The following is a 9,445-nucleotide window of genomic DNA, read 5'->3' as shown; positions in this document are numbered from 1 at the left end:
TGCCAGCAGAGGCAAATACATGGAAGCACATGACCAAAACAAGCTAGAGGATCAAGAAACACTGGGTGAAAGTGGAGTTCAGGAACCAATGCCAGGTTCAATCATGTACTGAACAAACTCAGGAGCCACCTTGGGAAGGACAAGCCATGCCATGGTGGTGGATGAATCCCAGCTGAGAGGAACTGAAACGGCTATGTACTGGCCCAATATGATGACCCAAGAGATGTGTCATCTTCCAGGAACCCATAGCCAAGCCATGACAGTGAGATCATCAAAACTATTCAAGTCTACCAAGAACTATCCTTTACTCTTGGTTCATGTGTTAATGAGACCAAGAAAGAATCCAGAGACTACAAGAGTTTGGACAGAAAGGTGAAAGAACTGGAAGCACACATAGTTCTTTCATCAATCCTTGTAATTGAGGGTCATGGCTCAAAAAAAGAAAACAGGATCCTGGAAGTCAACTACTGGCAACATTAGACAGCATCACTGAAAAGGACTCAGATATTACAACAATGGCCTATGCTACTTTCAACAAAGGACTTCTGGGAAGAGTCAGGATACATTTTACAAAGACTGGGAAAGATGTTTTTGGCAGCCTCATCAAATGGGTCTTAAGCTAGAACAAAAGAAGAAAGTGGGTAAGCCCAGAACTGAATACACAGCCAAGGACCAGGGCCAAGAAGGCAGAACACAAAGGGAGAAGCAGAAGGCCAAGAGTTTCATAGGAAACGATAACAGAGAGGTAGGTAAGTGGTACCATTCAAAACTCAGATGTTTCTACACCAACACACATACTACGGGAAATAAACAGAGAGAACTAGAGATCCTAACTCAGGAAGGCAAATATGATGTGATAGTCATCACTGAAACTTGGTGGGACGATAATCATGACTGGCACACAACACTGGAAAGCTACACTTCATTCACAAGGAATAGGATGGAGGTGTTGGATTGTATATAAAGAAAAATATGCTGGAACTGGAGCACTGAAATCCTGTTTAAAATGTTTGGGTAACATGTCATTATAGACCACTTGGACAGACAGAAGGTAGAGATGAGGTCTTTCTGTGTCAGATGAACAATTCAGAAGTTGATGTGGAGTGCGTAGAATTAAGTTTCTAAAACAACAGGAAACACAAGCAATCAAAGTGTTACCCTTCTATGTAAAAAGGAACTGAAACTTTCATGACAAACTTTTCTCCTGTTGCATTCCTGTTTTTCCTTTCTGTCCTTTGGGTTTTTTTTATACATTTCAATATTTTTTAAAACTCAGTCAATGTAAATGTCTTTTAAACTGACACTATCTAAAAATAGTGAGGTCCCCATGTGTAAGTTCCTGCACTCTGACATTTGGAAGTCATCAAATGAGACAGCATAATGTCAGTTTGATATTTGTCACACTATGCAAATATCAGCTTCATGTCAAAGATTAAATCCCATCTAAATGTAATACATTTTCTTGTAGTCACCACCTTGTGAAAATGTTAAATATTTAAATTTGAGATGAATATCTTATTCTTGATCTTCATACTGCATTATTACTAAGGAAGTCAAAATCTCTTTTCCATTAAAATAATAATAATAATTCCCATAATATTATTAGTAGTTCAGTTTGCTAGCCTGTCAGAATGGTATGTGCCTGGCCTACCAAATCCTGCAAATGCAATTTTTTTTTAAGATACAGAAGGAGATATTGTCCTTTCAACCAGTTTCACAGGAGAATGAAGGTGGGGTCACCCCCAACTCCTCGTTCTCTGCATGTTTTCCAGAAAATATGCAAACGGGCACCTGCCTGTGAACTATTAATCCCTTCCATGGGATTCCTATATGTGTTCACCTGTTCAGAGGTAAACAGTTTTTTGAAGTCATCACATGATACGATCCGGAGGAAACTGGTTTGTTCTATCCATGCTTCCAGGATACAGTTTATTATTGCTTAATTGGATGCTGTAATCTTTCAATTTAGGGATACTAGCCAGAAGAATGGTATATATTCTGGGTATTCACAATATCCAGTGCACAAGAGTGTATTACAATAGGTCACTGTAGATAACAACACTTAACGTGGCTAATAAAAGCTAAACAGAGTACAGTAGGACTTGTTTAGTACTTAGATGAGAGTCCATCAGGAATTCTTAGAGTTAGATGAGACTAGACTAGGGCAAACAAGAGCAAACCATTTTTGTATTGTTGCCAAGATAACTACATAGACATGGACATATAGTTATTATAAGTCAAGATCAATTCAAAGAAGACTTTACATTTTATCCATCATAATTCCATATTTTTATTACTGAGCAAAACAGCCTGAAAAGACTGGCTTTTTTTTTTTTTCAACTTATCTTGGTGAAACCTCAGAAGCCAGAAGAATCCCACAGATTCTCAGTAAAAGGACAGTTCTCCTATTAAATAAGTGTTGGTAAATAGATTGGATTTTTAAAATACAGATATTAATCTTTTACATTTGGATGTTTTTACAGGAGGAAGTGAAAAAGCACAATGGTTTTTGAATAGTAAAAAAAACAATTAGTATTTTAAAACTAACAGAAACACTGTTCCTACCATTAAACTGTTATAAGTTATACTTCGTACAGTATTAATAATTTAAGCTTCCATCTTATATACACATATCTGGAAATAAATCCCACTGCATCTTCTTCTGAGTTGTCTTGCATCAGATTTTACTGCTAATGCATGGTGGAGTAATTTACTCATTACATTGCTGCTGTAAGTGCAATTCTAGACTTGAGATTTAAAATTGTACAAGAAAAGTTTAGAATACTGTTTTGTAGACTTACCCACAGGCATCAGTTTTAATCAAATGAGTGCTTGTCACATTAACTTTCTGCCACTGCAAACTAAAAAATTAATGGAGACTTCTCACTTGCTGCTGAAGACAATTTTAGAGAACATATGGTAAGCTTATACAGTGGTAACTTCATTTGCAACATGAGTCTCATTACTTAATCATTCCCTTCTAGAGAAAATATCACGATTTCCACACAGAGAAACTTTCAAATTCTGCTATAATTAAGATTAGTACTGTGTAATCAGTTAAAATTTCTGTAAGTAGATTTTAAGTCTTCTATAGTTAACATTACTAATATTTCTAAGAAACTTATGAAAGTTGATTACAGTATCATTTTTTAATTGTACCAGTGTTGATGTGTCCATAATGGGGAATTGGGCATAGAGCATTAAAGGTTAAAACCAGTACTTTCAGTCTTGCCCAGAAAACATCTGGTGACCAACTCTTTCACTGTGGAGGTAATGCTGTTCCTTCCAGTGGTGGCTTATTCTATTTTATTCCCCAGCAAGGCACTGTGATTAAATCTGTGATGCAGGATCGATAAAGAGGGGGAGCGGTATTGAGCAATCCAAATGCAACTCCAATTATTCCCCTTTTATATAACTTTTATTTCTAAACATATAAACCCTAGACAGAGGCTTAAATGAGATAGCTGCATAAATGTAAAGTATGACTTTCTTATAAGCATAATAATCATAATAAATGCGAGATGTCTTTTCCTTCACCCATTCATCAGTCCTACTTGCATTGCTACACTTTTGGGTAGCTAACCCAAAGCAAATATGAGGTCAGATGAAAAAGATGAGCTTACACACAAGAACACATAGATGGAGCTTTTGCTCTGTTGGTCCAATGAATTCTTAGAGTTTATTTTCTGGCTATATATAATTTTTTTCTGCTGGCAGCCTGAGAAGGATATTTTATTGTGAGAAGCTTTGTCTTTTGTTGCAAGAAATCTGTCTTTGCTAGTGTTGTCTGAGAGAAACCTTTCATTATAACAAATTTCCCTTTTTTGATATGAGAGCAAACACTGTCTTTATTATTGTTTTTGTCATTCTCTTTTACAACATTCTGAGATGGTTTCTTCTTGTTGACATTCCTTGTTATCAGCTTCTTGTAATAATCTGAGACAGGTTTGTTGTTGACAGTCCATTCTATCACTTTCCTAGCTTTGTTGACATCCTCTGCTCATCTACTGACCCAGCCTTTTTCTTCTTATTCTTAGCTATGCTTTTGCATGTTTTCTGTAATTTGGCCAGCATTGCTCCAGCCATTTGCCAGTGTTCCATGGCTCCACTTGACCAGAAGTATGACTACCAACTATATCTATTTGTAGTTAATGATGTCTTAAAACTGATGGGAGATATTGGCTATACACATGGAATATTTCCAGACGATCAGCTTTTCTGCCTCCCAATCCCTCTGATTCCACTTTAAAACACTGCTGGGTTTGATCAGAATTATCTTGACTGTTTACAGACATCAAGACAATAGAGTCCTGTGTTTGCATTTTGCAAGTCTATAGAACTCAGAGCCAATGGTCAATCATCATTTCTTCTGCATAGCTAATGGCTGAGCCCAGAAAACCATCAGCAAATTAACGTTCACTAATGGATAGAATGCCATTGGCAAAGACATGTCTGGAATTCTTGCAATGATCAGAGCCCAGTTATGGGACAAAGTCATGTGATTGTTCGTATCACCTTGCTATCAGGTCTGCAGTCTTGTTTGGAAGAGCCCATGGTGATGTACATTCTCACTACATGCCCCAAATTACTGTTTTTTCTTAAGGCAGTCACGATATTCTGGACCTGTTAGTAGCTTAGTTGTTGTGGTTGATAGCTCTATTCCTTATCTTCATTTTAATATGAAGCATGTCCAAATTGTGTAATTACTTTCAGAGCCACAAGAATTTAAAGCAAGGCAAGCAGTGTCAAAGAAAAGGGCAGAGACAGGACAAGAGAATACATTTCTGTTAATTGAATTAATAACTATTGATTAAAATTAATTGACTGTAAAATAAGATACTCCATTTATAAAAACTGATCCCTTATTGCCATATACCAAACATTCTGTCTCCCACACCTAGGCTATTCTAATGCAGGAAAACACACTACATACACACACATTCCTCTTTCTTCCCAGTAGAAATATCAGAAAAAAAGTAAAAACAAGGATGGAAATGGATTAATGGAAAGGACTAGTTTAGGCCTAGCATATCTGAGCTAAAAATCTTGATAACCACTAAATGTTGCAAAAAAGAAAAAGAGTTGAGATTCCAGTAAAAGATGATCTGCAATATTTAAATGTATTCCCAGGAGGTACTATGATGCATCAAACAAATCAACCCAGAGTTCTCACTTGAGGCACAAATGACCAGGCTCAAATCTGTTCATTCCTTCAGACACATTATACGAAGACCTAGCTCTCTGGAGAAGGCTCTAATGCTGGGAAAGGTGGAAGGAAAGAGAAGACGACCAACAGCGAGGTGGATAGACTCAGTCGCAATGGCCATGGATGCAGAGTTGGAAGACCTGAAAGATCAGGTGAAGGACAGATCATCATGGAGAAAATCTATCTGTTTGGTCACTAAGAGTTGACACCAACTTGATGGCATATAATCAATCAGTCAATCACTGTGATGCTCCAGGATTGCCATAATGCCACAGAAATGTGTACGCTGCTATTTATGTAATGTAAAAGAATAGACATGTGAAGCCACAAAATACCACATTTAAGTGAACTTCAACATCTGGTATATCAAGACACCTTTTCTGAGGATTTTGTCTGAAAGAGATTGAATGCATTTTTAAACCATGTTACATAAACCATTATGGGGGGAAAATTGCTTGATTTTTTTTAATTACAGTTATACAAGCAACCAGCATGTTTTATGGAGAGTAAACGACTCTATAAAGGTCAGAGCAGATTTAAAGGATGTAAATATAGCTTTAATGTTTTTTGTATGGCTTCTGAACTCTGAATATATGATGGCCTATCATGACATTTCTGGTAGTAATGTGATCACAATAGGATCTTCCTGTGGAATTAATTCATGTCTACAATTTAAGAAAGGTCAGGTTTAAGTCAAGACAATCTGCAGCTTCATGAAATCTTAACAGCAGGTTTCATTTCATTAAAAAAAGCAGCATAGCTGTCATTTTCACCAACAAAAAGAGTTCCTTAATTTTATAAGGTGGAGTTAATCATTTATTTCTGAGCAAATGGCCCACAGCTACTAACATATTCTTTAATGCCCTTAAATGTGTATGACAAGACTCTTTGCTTTTCAGTGGAAGATTCAAAGGAAATTATGAACTTGAAAAACAATATGCCATTTCATATTATGTATAAAAACAAAGAAACTAAATGAAATGTTGGGACAAATGACAAATGCTATTGCTGAAAATTACATTTCTAATTATAATAATTCATACTCTTGACTCCAACAACCATGTTAGGTACAGCTATATTTATAGACAGAAGGCAGATACATATCGGCCTCTAACTATTGTAGACTTTCCCATCATTGCAACCGACATGGCAACTTACTTCCTGAAGCTAAACAGAAGCAGGGGAAGCTGCAGGACCACAGGGACAGGCAGCAGTATCCATAGGATACTTGCGGGGAGGGTGGGGGGGGTGACCTCAATTGCATGTAGAAAAGAAGTGGATCATACATTGCATTGCAACACTGCAATGCTGCTTTAGACAATCTGATCCCCCTGTCCCCACCCTTGTGGATGATGCTGGAGGCAGAACAGCAGTATAGCCCCCGTTCCCTGGAAATAAAAACATCAAAAGTGCGCTTTTGTATCAGGACAAAGATCAATATAATTGCATACTTCACGTTTTGTTCCAGAAAAGTGCTTTAGTACAGTATTTCTCAACCTCAACATTTTAAGATGTGTGGACTTCAATTCCCAGAATTCCAGAGCCAGCATCTTAAAGTTGCTGAGGTTGAGAAACACTGCTTTAGTACATGCAAAACGTCCAAACATAGCACCTGCTCCCAGCTCTAGGTAGCCGTGTCTTTTTCCAAGATCACATGGCCGCTGCTGGGGATCCTGCCATGTGATCCCAAGAAAAGATGTTTTAAAGATGCAACTGCTTTAAAGGATTAAAGATATGTGCTATATTTGCATTCCCATGGGATTAAAACTTCTTTTTCAGAATTAATTCCAAAGCATTACAGAGTCTTGCTATCTAAGCCAATGTCTTGTGTTACGTAGCAGCTGACCAAATGCAATAGGGAAGTTTTAAAACAAGAAAAAAGAAGGAAGTGCTGTGCCATGCGTTATTTTATATACTTCTACTTCTATCATATCCATCTTAGCAGCTTTCTTGAAAAGCACAAACACTGGAGTTTTTCCTCATATGGGAACTCCTCTAGTCTTCAAGAATTATGGCTATTGTTCCATATATTTATTATATTGGAAGCGTCATTATCGAATATTTTGCCTCATGATATTTTCAGTGAGCTTTTCACCATGATTTCAGTATCCCTTTCCTGGTCTGTGAATGCTGGTCACCAGCCATCAGTGTGTGTGTGTGAATTTCTCGTGTTGCTTTGTTATCTTCTGAATAATCCCAAATTTAGCATAGGGAGATGCTCTGAGCTTCAACAAAGCAGGCAGACGATACCACCTTCAGTCAGATACCACTTTTGAACCTGGGGGTGGTGTGCATTCCGACTGGGACTAGTGGTCCCCTTTGAAAAGAAATGGACGAGAGCCAGTTACACATAGATGCTGTCCCCAGTTTATGTCACTGCTGTAACGTCACAATCGGAGTCTTCCCCCTTGATCACCAAAGATTGTCTTCATCTGATCTCACGAGGAAAAGGGCTTTATGTCATCACTTCCTGTACCATAATGAACATTGTATTTTCTGCCTTAAGTCAACAGTGGCCCTCCCCCGCTTTGAGTATGTTAAAGCTTGCCATGTATTGTATTGTCTTGGAGGTAGAGGTATGTTTTAGGAGTCCTCTGGTCTGAGGCGAGATGAGCAGCCATATAAATTTAACAAATAAAATAAATAAATAAATGTTAGGCATCCAATTTCTCTCCCAGCTGCCCTATTAGTGAGTGCTTGGTTTATGGAGTTTCTTTCCTACTGTCACCTCTTCATCTCCCCATTTTTGAAACCAACTTCTCTCTAGGCCAGAATTTCTCAACCTTGGGCACTTGAAGATGTGTGGACTTCCCTGGCTGGGGAATTCTGGGAGTTGAAGTCCACACATCTTCAAGTGCCCAAGGTTGAGAAAGTCTGCTCTTGGTTTTTAACCAGATAAGGAGAGCAGATCTCTGCTATTTTACATGGGGGAAGACAGGCATCCACAACTCTGAAATGACATCCATGGGGTGGCTTCACCTTTAGACTGCATTTCCTCATTTCAGCATCCTGAAAAGAAGGGAGGTGAAATTGGGCTTTTGTTGCTTATTTGCTAGTTTTAATCACTTCCTCATCAATTCTCCGAAAACAAGGGCTTGCCCAGCAGGTTCTGTTGGGACTGTTTCTTTTGCAGAATCTTACCGTGTTTGAATCACCTTGTCTATAAAAACGCACCCACAAATTGGACAACACGATTCAGCAATGATGTGAAATAGGTGCAGAAAGGGCAGGGTAAGAATTGGCAGCAGGGACAGCAAACATTATGACAGCATGTTTTATGGTGGCCCAATAATGAGTGGGTAGGGTTATAACTCAATAGTGAAGGAAGGTAGTCAAAAAGAAGACAGTTCCAAAATTCTGGATGTTTGGACATCAGCTCTTCTAAAAATTCAAGTTTGTATGAGTAAGATTATGCTGCTAAAATAGTAGCCTATCAGCGCAAAATGCATGCACTGTATTTTCCATTTTCTGATTATCATATTTACTTTCTGCTTTGATTTTTTTTTCTTTTTTTTTTTGCTAGCCAACTTTTTCCCTGCAGACCACCAATATTTTATTTTCTGATCCTGTTGCCTGTTCTTCTCCGGGGCCTTTAGCACAATTTTACTGCTGCTAAGAACTTACATATTGAGGTCCTGGGAGCTACTAAGCTGTTGGATGCTGGCTACAAGGGCACACGGCAGATGATGTGATAGAGGGTTATAAGAGGAACCAGACAATCTCCATATTATGCTGCCTCCACAAATTGCACCCTAAATCTTCTATCTCCATCCTCCATCTGTCATATGAGCAAACTGCTTTGCCAAATCATTTCTTTCAAAGCAAAGCACTACATAGAGGCTCAGTACTTTAGAAAACTTAATTACCATAGAACATTTGATGAACCAGTAAAAGAAGATAAAAAACAGTTCATTAAAATATAATAATCACATCTATTAATGTCTTATCAAAAAATAACCAAATCCAGCAATTTACAAAGTGTCTGTGTGTGTGTGCACTTTATATATAAAATTATGTAAGAAAAATGGACATTTGTATAGCAAGTACATTATCACAGTTTTGTAAATATACCTGAAAGAATAATCGGCTGAAATATTATGTAAAGTGATAGAATTAGATTTATATTTTTAACTACAATACTATTGTCTTACTACTCATGAATTAAATTTCAGTTTTAAATTGTCATGTTGAGTGGGCAGAGGCACTCAACTTGACAATTTAAATATTAACATCCTGACC

This window comes from Python bivittatus, unplaced genomic scaffold (assembly GCF_059951505.1).
Source record: "Python bivittatus isolate LINGU-HERP-01145 unplaced genomic scaffold, Pbiv_v1 ctg000700_np1212, whole genome shotgun sequence".
In the NCBI taxonomy this organism is placed as follows: Eukaryota; Metazoa; Chordata; class Lepidosauria; order Squamata; family Pythonidae; genus Python; species Python bivittatus.
The sequence above is the reverse complement of the archived record's forward strand: the minus strand, read 5'-3'. Positions refer to the sequence as shown.